Source organism: Dasypus novemcinctus, chromosome 12 (assembly GCF_030445035.2).
Source record: "Dasypus novemcinctus isolate mDasNov1 chromosome 12, mDasNov1.1.hap2, whole genome shotgun sequence".
NCBI classification, from domain to species: domain Eukaryota; kingdom Metazoa; phylum Chordata; class Mammalia; order Cingulata; family Dasypodidae; genus Dasypus; species Dasypus novemcinctus.
Window position 1 is genome coordinate 25,321,372 of NC_080684.1, and position 13,300 is coordinate 25,334,671.

General features: G+C 34.9%; 2 pseudogenes; both read left to right on the plus strand.

The window, feature by feature from the left end:
- The first annotated feature begins 2,837 nt into the window (after positions 1 to 2,837).
- Positions 2,838 to 7,106, plus strand: LOC139440093 (olfactory receptor 6C2-like; annotated as a pseudogene).
- A 5,033-nt stretch (positions 7,107 to 12,139) lies between these two features.
- Positions 12,140 to 12,762, plus strand: LOC111766862 (coiled-coil domain-containing protein 91 pseudogene; annotated as a pseudogene).
- Positions 12,763 to 13,300: the final 538 nt, after the last annotated feature.

The following is a 13,300-nucleotide window of genomic DNA, read 5'->3' on the forward strand; positions in this document are numbered from 1 at the left end:
TTAAAATGAAAACCATTTATTCAGACAACAATAGTCAGGACCAGAAAATACTTTGTGAGGTTAATTTGAATATTCTAATTGATGTACTAACTATACAATCTGGTTTTCAAGAATAAAAATCAATTCTACTGTAGATAGAGAAGAAATTCACTCAAATGCCTATAAAAATATGAATGAAGGAGGAAATTGAGCTGCTACGGGAATATAAAAATAACACAAAGGGGAAGCGGCTGTGGCTCATCAGATGAGTTCCTGTCTACCATATGGGAAGTCCTCGATTCGTGTTCTGGTGCCTCCTTGTGAAGGCAGGCTGAAACAGCACACTGCGGAGTGCTGCTGGGCCCACAGGTGCCACAGAGAGCTGACTCAGCAAGCTGACACAACAAAAAGAAGGGAGACAAGTGAGAACACAGAAGAGTGCACTGTGAATGGACACAGAGCAGACATCAAGGAAGCCACAAGGGGTAGGGGAAATAAAATAAATAAATACAGCACAGAGGACCATATAGCGAATGGACACAGAGCAGACAGCATGTAAAAAGCCACAAGGGGAGAGGATAAAAAAATAACACAAAGGGAAATGGTCATAATTAGCATTTCTTTTAGAGTTAATTCCCATTCCTCTGTGGATAATAACTAAATCCTATTGATGTTGGAATGACAGTATGCTCCTTATTTTTGTATAAAGGATCATAGAAGTTTACATAAAGCAAAAAATAATTCATAATGACTAACAAATCTAGATGTGAAAACTAAATTAACAAATTTTCCAGAAGAATATATATAGAATGAACTTGTGGTTAAAAAAGGATTTCTTAGTACAAAAATGCACTAACTACAAAAGAAATAATTGACATTTTATTTTAGTAAAATTAAAATCTTATTTAATATAACATTAAACCACATAGCTATACAAAGTTAATTTCCTATCCAGAAGATAGAACTTCAAGAATTCAATACAAATTAAATAATGAAAAGAAAGAAAATCAATTGAAAAGAAACAAAACACTTGAACAATAACTCTTTTCTTTGAACAAGCACTTAAAAAAAGTTTCATAACATCATTATTCATCAATGGAAATGAATTAAAGCTTTGGGGATGGAGAACAACTACACACACAAAAGGATGGCAATATTTTTTTTAAGAATAATCCCAATATTGCTGAGGAGATGAAGAAACTTCATGTCTGATTACCTGCTGATAGAAATGTAAATTGGTTCGATTGGTTAGATTGTTTCATTTATGGAGGGGGCCTCTGTATTTAAGAAAATTAAATATATGCTTATCACATGACCCAAGTGTTTCATTCCTAGGTTAATTCCAAGACAAAAAAAAAAAATTGTATATATATTTACAAAATATCACATTTTGGAATGCTCTTAACAGAATTATTCTAATTAGTCACACTAAAGATTAGAAACAACAAAAATCAGCAAGGTTAAAATAAATAAAAATATATGTTCATGAAATTGAAAGCCAAGTATCAATTTAAAAGTTTATCCTATTTATGAATTAAAAAAAACATGGATGAATCTTAAAGACATTATGTTGAATCAAAGAATCCAGAAGAAATGAGTGTCTATTGTGGGACACCACTTATATGAATTGAAAGTTAAGGTAAAAATAACAACTGGCGATTGAAGTAAAAATAGTGGTTATTTCTGTGTATAGAGGTACATATGAAAAAGGAACAGGGAAAACTTTTGAAGTGATGAAAGTCTTTTATAGCTTGATTTGGATACTCAATGTTATGCCAGCATATGCACACATAAAATTCACTGAGATTTATACTTGTGTTATTTTTTTTTATTTAATATATTTTTTATTTATTTTAAAAATAAACATAGATTACATAAAATGTTATGTAAAAAATATTGCGGATTCCCATGTGCTTCACTCTCCATATCTCCCATTTTTTTCACATTAACAACTAATTTCATTAGTGTGGCATATTCGTTACAATTGATGAACACATTTTGGAGCATTGGCACACAGCATGGATTTTAATTTACATTGTAGTTTATACTCTCTCCCACTCCATTCTGTAGGTTATGGCAGGTTATGTAATGTCATAGGACATTACGATGTCTTTGCAGTGTCATTCAGAACAATTCCAACTCCTGAAAGTATCCCCATATTACATCTCTTTTTCCCTCTCCCTGCCTTCAGCAAATCTATGGCCACTGTTCCCACATCAATGATATAATTTCTGCCATTGATAGAATAATAATAAGTCTATATTAGAATACCAGTAAGTCCATACTAGTCCATATTTTATTCTCCAGTCCTGAGGATTCTGGGATGGTGATGCCCACTCTACCTCAAATTGAGAGGGGGCTTCGATCACATATGGCTGATGGATGGGAATGTTGCTTGCTGTTGTAGACTCTCTCAGTTCCGTGGTGTGGTGATTGTCATTCCTAACTTCCTTGTTAATTGTCCTGGGTGAGCCCAATGAACTGGAGAGTAGGTTTTGCAACTCCACTGAGGCTCAGGGTCCAGCTGACACCTGGACAGCACAGAGATTCAAGTCTTTTCAACATACACCTATAAACTCCAGCGCCAAGTGTACGTGTAATAAAAGGGACAGAAGAGGCATACACATGCCTTGTGCTATGTACCCACTGGAAAAAATGTAAATGTAAAACAAAAAACTGAAAACAGTACCTATTCAATAACAATATAGTAACCAGGGATGCTTCAATCAATACTATTCAAAACTTCTAAACAACTATTTATATAACTTTATTATGTTGACCCAGAAAATATATTCTGGAAAATATTCCATTGAGTATGAATCAGAATGCCTCTCAGAATATTTTTTTGAGTGTGAAAAATGAAGGTAAAATCGAATATGATTTAGGCTTTGGTTAAACAATGAGGATATACTGAAGAGCAACTTTAATACTAGTGGAAATAAAAGCAGGGATTTATAACAATAGTAAATTAATTAAAATCTGAGAGAACATTAATGAGGAAATGAATTAATTGCCATAAGTGATGATATATAACTACATGTAAATAATTTTCAATAGTTTTAGAGGGTAAATATACACATTTTCTTTCTTATTTTTAACAGAGCTTTACTAGTTACAACAAGCCAATCTGCATAATTGATTGAAGATGACTATTTCTGAGAGCTCTATGAATTCCAGAATTGTAATTGGATTGATAAGCACAAATGACCAGATATTCATATGAAAATCTACATCCCAACTATAATTTTCAATTTAAAAGCTGCAGGATTTGATGTGTTTCAACAGAAAATATGATTGGCAGTAAAATGTGTGATCTAATATTTTTCATTTGGTTATATCAACTTGCTTGAGAATTTAGTCATAAGTTTTGGAAATCAGGGAAAGGAAACAAAATTTTATATGGCTCTAACAAAATTCAAAATGTGAGTGATAATTTCTATATTTGTTAAAGCACTGTTTATTTAATTTATTAGAATATAGTTTTTTGGACATATGAATGTCACTCTCTGGGAAATTTTTATGCACAAGAATAATTAGCATTAAAGTGACTTAAAATGTGGTTTGATATACAGAATTATTTATCTGCATTAGCAACCTCACATTAAAAAATATCTATATATGCATATAATTAAATGAGCATACCTCTACATCTCCCAAAGCAGTGACACTGAAGATCAGAGCCCGATTAAAGATCTTGTCCTTATTTCAAACATATATTTGGAAAGTAGAATAGACAGAAACCAATTAGTAATATTTCCTGTCAGTCATTCTTTAAATCTTGTTGCATTTTACTTTGTGATATCTTTGGAAACAAAAAGACGAATGTTTTTAGAGCATTGAATAAAGTCCAAAATTGGTAGGGATGAGTAAGTTTACTCAGGGATGGATACACATGTGGCCTGAGGGATTAGAAGGAAGTGTGGAGGAAGGCAGGTGAGCAGCTAAAATATTTTATTAAATCTCAGTTTGATCTAATGTACTTATTGAATTTGTTCCACATTTCCTGAGAGTACTAATTCTGTCAGGCAAAATGTAGGTCTTCCATAGGGTTTATACTATAACCCTGAGAAGGCCTAAACTGTAGTGGAACTCAAATAAGAACTGACTCTATCCCCACATCAGTAAAAGAATGCCTCATTTTACTCAGTTAAATGAGGCTATGTGCAAATAAACTGGGGTTTCCATGGAAACGTTTCAAAATTTCCAGACCAAAAACATTAATTTTAAAATGAAAATATTTGAATACCTAGCTATGTAATTATTTGTCAGTGCCTCTTAACAATCTCTGAAAGAGCTATTAACACAAACACAGAATCACAGAATCCATGCCTTCTGGGTTTAGTATCTCACAGATAGATGAACTGTGAGGTAAAGTACCATCTACAAAAATACAAGGTTTTATTTTACTAGATCAAGCAACGAGAAGGCAATTTAACTTTCATTAGCAGTGAAGCAGCTGAGAAAGTAAATAAAAGCAGAAACATTGATTCTCTTTTAAAGAAAAAAGAAATTCAACAGCATTCAAATATCCAGAGAAACTTAAGTAGACAAAGTAGATACCAACATAATAAAAATTCGAAGTTCAAGCTAAAAGGCAAATAGTTTTATAGGTGCACATGTGATACATATGTTCCTTTAGAAATATTTCCTGGAATAGGCTATATATCTGGGATCATATTAATATTGCTAAATATTGTAGTGAATAAACACACACACACATTTCAAGACCTTCATAAATTTGTAGTCTTTAGTAAGTGCTCTTGTAGTAGCAAGTTTTGATTTTTGTGGGAATTCACTGATGGGGATTGAAGTTGAAACCAAAAGATTTAATAGGATACTTTACAGGAGGCTTGAAGTAGAAGATGATAAACCAATGGATGAATGGAGGTTACCCTGGTGAGTTAAGGACAGGGAAAAGGTATTTCTATCAGTGTCTACTAAAATAGCTGGCACATGGAATGTGTTCAATAAATGCAGCCTGTTAGCTCTATTTAAAAGAACATATCAAGAGAAAGAGAATGAGATGTAGAAAACTATGAGTTTTATTTGGGATATGGTGAGATTGAAGCCCATGTAATATGTTCCAGTAGATATATCAGATTGAATACATGTATCTGAGAATCAAATAACATCATTAAAAATAAAGATGCAAATTTAGTAATCATAATTGAAAGACAACATTTTGAAACATAGGAATTGATGAAAATACATAGCCAAATTCAGAATGGTTAGAAGTAAAAAGGGATAAAGAAAATACTAAAAATAATAGAGAAATGGGTCAAAGAAAAAGTATCTTCTGCTGTGTTATTTATTTATTTATTTATTTATTCATTCATTCATTCATTCCTCCCCATTGCAGCTTGTTTTGTTCTCTGTTCTTTGTGTCCATTTGCTGAGCATTTTTCTGTGTCGGCTTGTCTCTCTTTGTTGCATCATCTTGCTGCATCATCTCTCTGCGGCACACCGTACCATTAGCTCTCTGTGGCCCACCAGCCAGCTTGCCTTCAGGAACCCAGGGCATCCCGAATGGTAGAGAGGAGCCCAATTTATTGAGCCACAGCAGCTTCCCCCCATATGTTGTGTTTTTGAAACTAGTTTTCAGAAGACTACCATGAAAGAATAACTGTAAGTATAATATGGCATAAAATACTCTATAATGTGCACCCCTGTGGAGTATATGTGGTGACTTAGGGATGGAGAAATGAGAGGAGTCAGTTTTAGCAGGAGTGGAGCTGGGCAAGTTATATGTGTGTTTGTATAGGCATGTGTAGACTTTAGAGCTGTTCATGGGAAAAAACACACCTGATATAAACAAAAGCAGAAAAAGAAATCTTTATTCATACAGCTAGAAGAGAAATTTCATATGACTACAAAGTGTGCATGGTAAACCCAAGTTATTTGGCATGTAATAGCATTTTAAGAAGGAATAAAGTGTCAAGTAAATAAAACAAAAGGAGAATTCTTGAGAGTCAATTGACATCTTTACTCCCTATGAATTTATAAACCAATAGCAACCAAAATCAATCCTTTCCAGACTACAGAATTAAAGAGTATTTTTTTAAGTTATAAGATTTTTCATTTAAAAAACCTGAATATTTACATTAAGTACCAGTAAAACACAGTTTAATAAACTGTCTCTGAATATTACATACAAAGTGGACAGAAGTTAGGAGTCAACAATAAAAAATGGTACAGCAACAAGATTCATTCCACTGGGTGTCACAAACCACCCACAATTGCAGATTCTGATATTTCTTTTTCTTTCTCACCTATATGTTGAGCATAACAGGAAACCTGACAATCATCTCCCTTATTATATTAGATTATAACCTAAAAACAGCCATATACTATTTTCTACAAAATTTCTCCTTCTTAGAGATCTCGTTCACCTCTGCATATATTCCCAGATACTTGAATAACATAACAACAGGGACAATGCTTGTGCCAGCCAAGTATTGTTTATTTACTTCTTCTCACAACTGAATTTTTCCTTCTGGCCGTCATGTCCTATGACCGCTACGTTGAAATTTGCAAACCTCTGCATTATATGACTATCATGAGCAGCACCATCTGCAGAAAAACTGTCTTTTGCTGTTGGTTGGCTGGCCTGTTGGTTATAATACCCCCACTTAGCCTGGGCTTAAATATGGATTTTTGTGATTCTAATGTCATTGATCATTTTATCTGTAATTCATTTCCACTCTTGAAGATTGCTTGTTCAAACACTTGCTTGTTCAAACACTTGTTCAAACACTTGGTTCATGGAATATTAAAATCTGTGCTGTGTTGACCCTTGTTGTAACACTGATAAGTATAGTTTTGCCTACATTTATATCATCAAGACAATGTTAAGATTTTCCTCCACCCAGCAAAAGAAAAATGTCTTTCGCACATGTTCTTCCCACATGATTGTGGCTTCTATAACCTATGGCAGCTGCATTTTCTTCTATATCAATCCTTCAGCAAAATAATCAGTGGCAGTTAATATGGGGGTATCAGTGCTCATGAATTTCATTGCTCCTATGCTGAACTCTTTCATTTACACCCTGAGGAACAAATAGATAAAAGAAGCCTGCAGTCACTCAGTCAATAGAATTGCAATATTTTCTAAGAAACAGGGATTGTGAAGCCCAATAAGCATATACAGTAAATTCCCTAAACTCTCTAATAAGTTAACATTTTAAAAACACTTCAGGGAAATGACTGTGGCTCAATCAGTTGGGCTCCCGTCTACCAACTGGGAAGCCCTGGGTTTGCATCCTGGGGCCTCCTTGTGAAGGCAGGCTCACCCACATGCCATAGAGAGCTGCCGGCCCAGGTGCCACCTGGCCCACAAGTGCCACGGAGAACTGACTCAGCAAGGTGACAGAACAAAAAAAGGGGAAACAAGCAACAATGCTGAAGAGCATGCAGTAAATGGGCACAGAGAGCAGACAGCAAAATCAAGTCTCAAGGGGTAGGAGAAATAAATAAAAATAAATACAGACACAGAAGAACACCCAGCAAATGGACACAGAGAGCAGACAGCACACACAAAAAGCTACAAGGGCGGGGGGGGGGGGGGGGGGCGGGGGCGGTGAGTGATAAAACCCAAAAAAACAAAAACAAAATACTTCAGCTTCTACTAGTCTGATTGTTCTCTCACAAAACTCTTTTTAAAATACATCCAACCATAATAGTTATATTAACATTTCCTGACTTTACCTCCAAATTAGGAATAATAAAAACTAAAATGAAACAATTGTTTATCTCCAAATCATACCATAAGAGAAAAAATTATATTTTTTGCACTTAAAAAAAGTATTATTTAACAGATACCTATATATTCCAAGTTAAAAAGTAAAGGCTCTAGGTTTATGAGAGGTAAAGGGAGAAGAGACATTTTGGGACATCTAGAAGTCTTGCCAGATAGATGAATAACAAGCAAAGTTCTTCTTTATATGTATTTTAAACAGTGTTCCAATTTCCTGTATCTTTTCTCTATTCTTTCATCCTCATAAAAATAAACTAAAACCAAGTGGGATTTATATCAGATATGCAAAACTGATTAAACATTTGAAAATCAATTAATGTAATACATCACATCAACGTAGTGAAAAAGAAACATCATATCAATAGATGCAGAAATTAGAATTTGACAAAATGCAATACTGATTCTGATTTTACAAAAAACTCAGCAATATAGGATTAGAGATTAATTTTCTCAAATTGAAAAAGAACATCTACAAAAACCCTACAGTCAATCTCATTTAATGGTGAGAACTACTTGCTTTTCCTTTAACATCAGGAACAAGATAAATAATATGTTTCCTCTTAACACATGTTCAACTTCATATAGGAAGTCTTAGCTAGAAAAATAAGATAAGGAGAGCAAATAAATGGTACAACAATTGGGAAGAAGAAATTAATTGTCTTTATTTGCAGATGATTACCATTGAAAATATCTCAAATAACCAAAATATACTCCTAGAACTAATAAGGACTTATAGTAAGGTTAATATGCAGGTCAATTATTTTCCTATATAAATCAGCAATGAACTGGAATCTTAATTGAAAACACATTTAAAATTAGCTCCAAAATAGGAAATGCTTAGGTATAAATCTTTAAAAAGTACAGTATTTATATAATGAAAATTATAAAAGTCTAATGAATTAAATTCAAGGCCTAAAAAGATGGAGAAATATTCAATGTTGAGAGAAAGTGTCAATATTATTAAGACGTCAATTGTTAAAAACTTGGTCTGTAAATTTAATGCAATCCCCATTAACACAGTAAGTTATTTTGTGGATTTTGGCAAATTGATTCTAAAGTCTATCTGGCAAAGCAAAAGATGCAGAATAGCTTGCATTATGCTGAAGTAGAAGAAAAAAGTCAGAGAAAGGACTCTACTCAACTTCACGTCTTAATATAAAGCTTCAGTGAGCAACACAGAATATTGTTGGTGAAAATATAGGCAAGTAGATCAATGCAGAAGAATAGAGGATCAAGAAATTGTCCTGCACATACATAGTCAGCTGATCTTTGAAAAAAGATAAAAGGCAATTCAATGGAGAAAGTAAAATCTTTTTAACAAAGATGTTGGAACAACTGGACATTCATATCTGAAACAATGAATTTAGACACAGACCTCATACCATTCACCAAAATTAACTCAAAATGGACCAAATACAGAAATATAAAATGCAAACATATAAAAGCTCTAATGAATGATATATGAGAAATTCTAAATGACCCTTGTTTGCTATAACTTTCTAGATACGGCACAAAAAGCACAATGTATGACAGAATAAATTGATAAGTGGGCCTCATTAAAATTAAAAATTTCTGTTCTGGGAAAGATACCATTAAGAGAATGAAAGTGAAAGACACATACTGAGAAAAATATTTGCAAAATGAGAATCTAATAAAGGAATTATTTCCAAAATATATTTATAAAGAACATTAAAGGTCAACAATGAGAAAATAAGCAAACCAATTTAAAAATGGGCAAAATGTCTGAACAGACAGCTCACCAAAGAAGATGTATGGATGGAAAATAGCATATTAAAAGATAAACAACATTGTATGTTATTAACAATGTAATTTAAAATGAGATACCAGGACACATCTAGCAGAACGGAGAATTCCGAAACACTGACAGCACCAATAATTTGAGTGGATGTGCAGTAACAAGAATTCTCATTAATTTCAGGTGTGAATGCAAAAGGTGCAGACACTTTCCAATAGATTTTGACAGGTTTTTGCAAAACTAAACATAGGCTTACCATATGCTCTAACAATTGTTCTTCTTGGTCTTTGCCTACGTGAATGGAGAACATATACCTACAAAAAAACCTACACAAAAATATTTACAGCAGCTTCAGTCACTATTGTCAAAAATTGGAAGCAACTACAATGTCGACCAATAGGTGAATGAATAAACTGTGCTTCATCCATAAAATGCACTATTATTCAGTGATTTCAAAAATGACATGGGAAAATGACATTAGTAGAGATTAATGTCATTAACTAGGCAGGGCTCAATTGTCTTGTAAACACAACAATGGAAGGGCAAAAAGCGGTCCAAGGGAGCTGCTTTTTGGATCTGCACACCAGGAGAGTGTCCTGCATCATCCAGGAGGTAGAGGGACAGAGAGACCAAGAGGCCAAAATGAAAACCATGGGTTACTCACCCTTGCGACTGTGAATGGTACACATTCCCCTCCCTCAAGGCAAATGGCCTTGGTAAAATCCCTGGCTCACTATTGCCTACTGAGAGGGGAGAGGGGATTCTCTTCCCTGGGAGAAATAAGGGTTTGGCAGAAGGCAGAGTGTATTTTCTTTTCAGCGAGTTTGGCCGGCTGAGCCTGCTTTGAATCTTGCCTAGTCAGCCCTGCAAGTGGAGATTGTAAGAGATACCTCTGTTGGGGTGCTGCACAGCAAACAGGGGTGGGACCAGCACCTAGTCAACTTAGAGGAAGTGAGGTGTAGGATGAAGAGAAGATAGGATGGGGGTAACTGAGGAAAAAAATAACATGCCAGCCAGCACTGAAGCAGCTCCAGGGAAAGGGGAGGGGGTAGCTGATCAGACAGGCAGTCACATCTATCCACCCTGGGAGAAAGACAAACTGAGGTAGTGAGGGAGTGGGCAGACAGGCACTTAACAGCCCTGGAGAGGAGGAGCCTGAAAGAGACAGCCAGCAAACTGTCAGAAGCCCAACTGGCCTGAGGCCAGGGATGGGGACAGACAGACAAAGCCATCAGAAGCCTACCTAACTGGTGGAGCAGGTAGAGCTCAGTGGTTGAAAGTCTGCCTCTCAGATATGACATGAGGTACCTGGCTCAATCCCCAGTACCTTCCAAAAAAAAAAAAAAATCTAATTGGTCTGAGGAATAGGGAGCAGGGAGAGGCAGCCAAGGCTTTGTAAGATGACCAAGCAGCCCTGAAAAGAAGGATCAGGGAGGGATCCAGCAGGTTATCAGGAACCCATCTGGGACCTCATAATAGGAACTTACAGACTAAGATCTTTTCAGAGGTTTTTTGAACTGTTACATTTTACTTTTTATTTTTAATTTATTTTTATTTTAAATTCTTTATTTTATTCTCTAAAACTAGGTAACTTACCTGTGGAGGGCGGGATGCAGGGTGATTGATAGGTGAGTACTGACTGTTGAGACAGTTGCTAGCAAACTAAAAGGGAAGCCTGTTATTCCTGTTTTGATTTTTTTCCCTCTCCTTACATTTTTTCCCTTTTTTCTTTGTTTTTTTTCCCCTTTTTTCTCCTTATTTTTTAATTTATTTTCTTTCTTTCTCTTTTCCCTCGTCCATTATTTTTCTTCCACTTCACCTTCTCTTCTGTGGTATTCATTTTATTTCTTGTCATCTTCTGGTCTTTCATTTTATTCTATTTTTTTTCTGTTTAATTTTACATTCCACCTTTGTTATTATTTTTCTTTTTTTTATGGTTTTCACTCTTATTTTTTTCCTTGTTCTTTTTTGGTTTCTATTGTATTTTTTTATTAATATTATTTTTCTTCTTTCATTCCTTTTCTATGGTCTTAATATTGGGTGAAGGGGGTAACATGGACTACTATAAGAAAATATAAAAGAAAGCAAAATAAAACCCTAGACTAGAAAGAGAAGCTAACCAACTGAATAAGCATATCAAGATAAATAGATGCCTAGACACCAACAAAAAATTACAAGCCATACTAAGAAACAGGAAGCCATAGCCTATACTACTGAACAAACTAAAATCAGGAAAAGACAGAACATAGAACAACCAACAAGGATATTGAAACAAGTTTCTTGAAACAACATGATGAAGTGAAGGAGGCGATAAAGGATATTAAGAAGAAACTGGGGAAAGGTGTAAGGCTGGGGCTGGCATCATGCCCTAGTTGTGCACGTGTGGAACCAGGTCACTATGCCCACAGAGCTGGATCCACTTGAAGAATGGCTGATGATGATTTTGGTGGTTTTGAGCTGCATAAAACTTTGACGGTAGAAATGGTGAAACCCAAACAACATCTTCTGCTATTCCTTGGTCTTCCTTTCCTAAAGTATCTGGAGTCCATCTCTTGCCAATTTCTCCTGATATAGTACTGGATTATGACCACTCTTTACCTTCTGTTGCCTGCCTATCTTCTGATCCCTTCATTCATCACCAGAAGACGGGCATGGAAACAATAGCATTATCAATCAGAATGTTCCTAAGGCACAGGTTCAGCAATCAAGAAGCTACTGAAAAACAGCACATTTCTGCAAATGAGAAATAAGCACACAAGTGTGAAGGCTTGCTAAATTCTTAGCACCAGAGGTTCCTTGAAATACTAGATACAGAGAAGGAACTGCTATATGAAAAAATAAAGGAAGGTTTGAGTCAATCTCAAAAACAGAGGGAAATATTGGGAAAAGTGTCTGGAGGAAGAAAGACAAAGAAATAAAAAGACATTATTATCTGCTGCAAACTTGAGAAAGAAGCAATGAAGGATGCAGTGATAAAAGCCATAGATTAAGAAAGAAAAAAACTTATGCTGATAAAAGAAAATTATGAAAGACTGAACATGCAAAAGATCAAGAAAAATTATCCCAGACAATTCAAAAAGCTGTGGAAGAGGCAGTGAAAAGAACAAGAGAAGAATTGATATACTATGTAAAAGAACAGAAAAGGCTTGACCAAGTCATCCCCCAGAGAAGCCTTTCCAGTTTAAAACTGTTCCTTTCCTATGCTCAGAGACATCTAAGTGGTTTAATAGCTCTGGGCCAGTCAATACTGAATAAAGAGAGAATGACAAACTAACCCACAATGGCAGTAGATAAGCCATTAGACCTTGAATATACATGCTGTGAATTATAAAGATGCTTTTGTTTTCTTTACAAAACTTGGAGAATTGATTTCCAGTTCAAGGATAGACCAAGTCAATATTTAAAACTATCAAGTGATCTAATTTATCTTCTTTGGTTTTCTCCTTTACTAGTGTATTATTTTAGTAGTAATAGCAGCACAAATTACAGTAAGACCCAAAGTCACTGAACATTGCCACATTATCAAAAGTTAATTAACTAAACTTTATAGACTCTGGTGTTATTTCAGGCTGCACCAGCATTATTGGGAGCTTAATAGTGGCTCTTCTTTGTAGACCAACAATTTTGTTAGAGCATCTGATATGTCAGTGACAAGATCCCAGAATAGGAAAAAAATGAAAAGCAATATTTAACTGTCAAGGGCAAGATGGGTATCATTTTCCTAATGTGCAGCAAGACATTAGTGGTAGCCCAGGGTTCATTACTGTGGCAGTTTAATATTATTTATGAATTCCAAAAATAGATTTTGGATG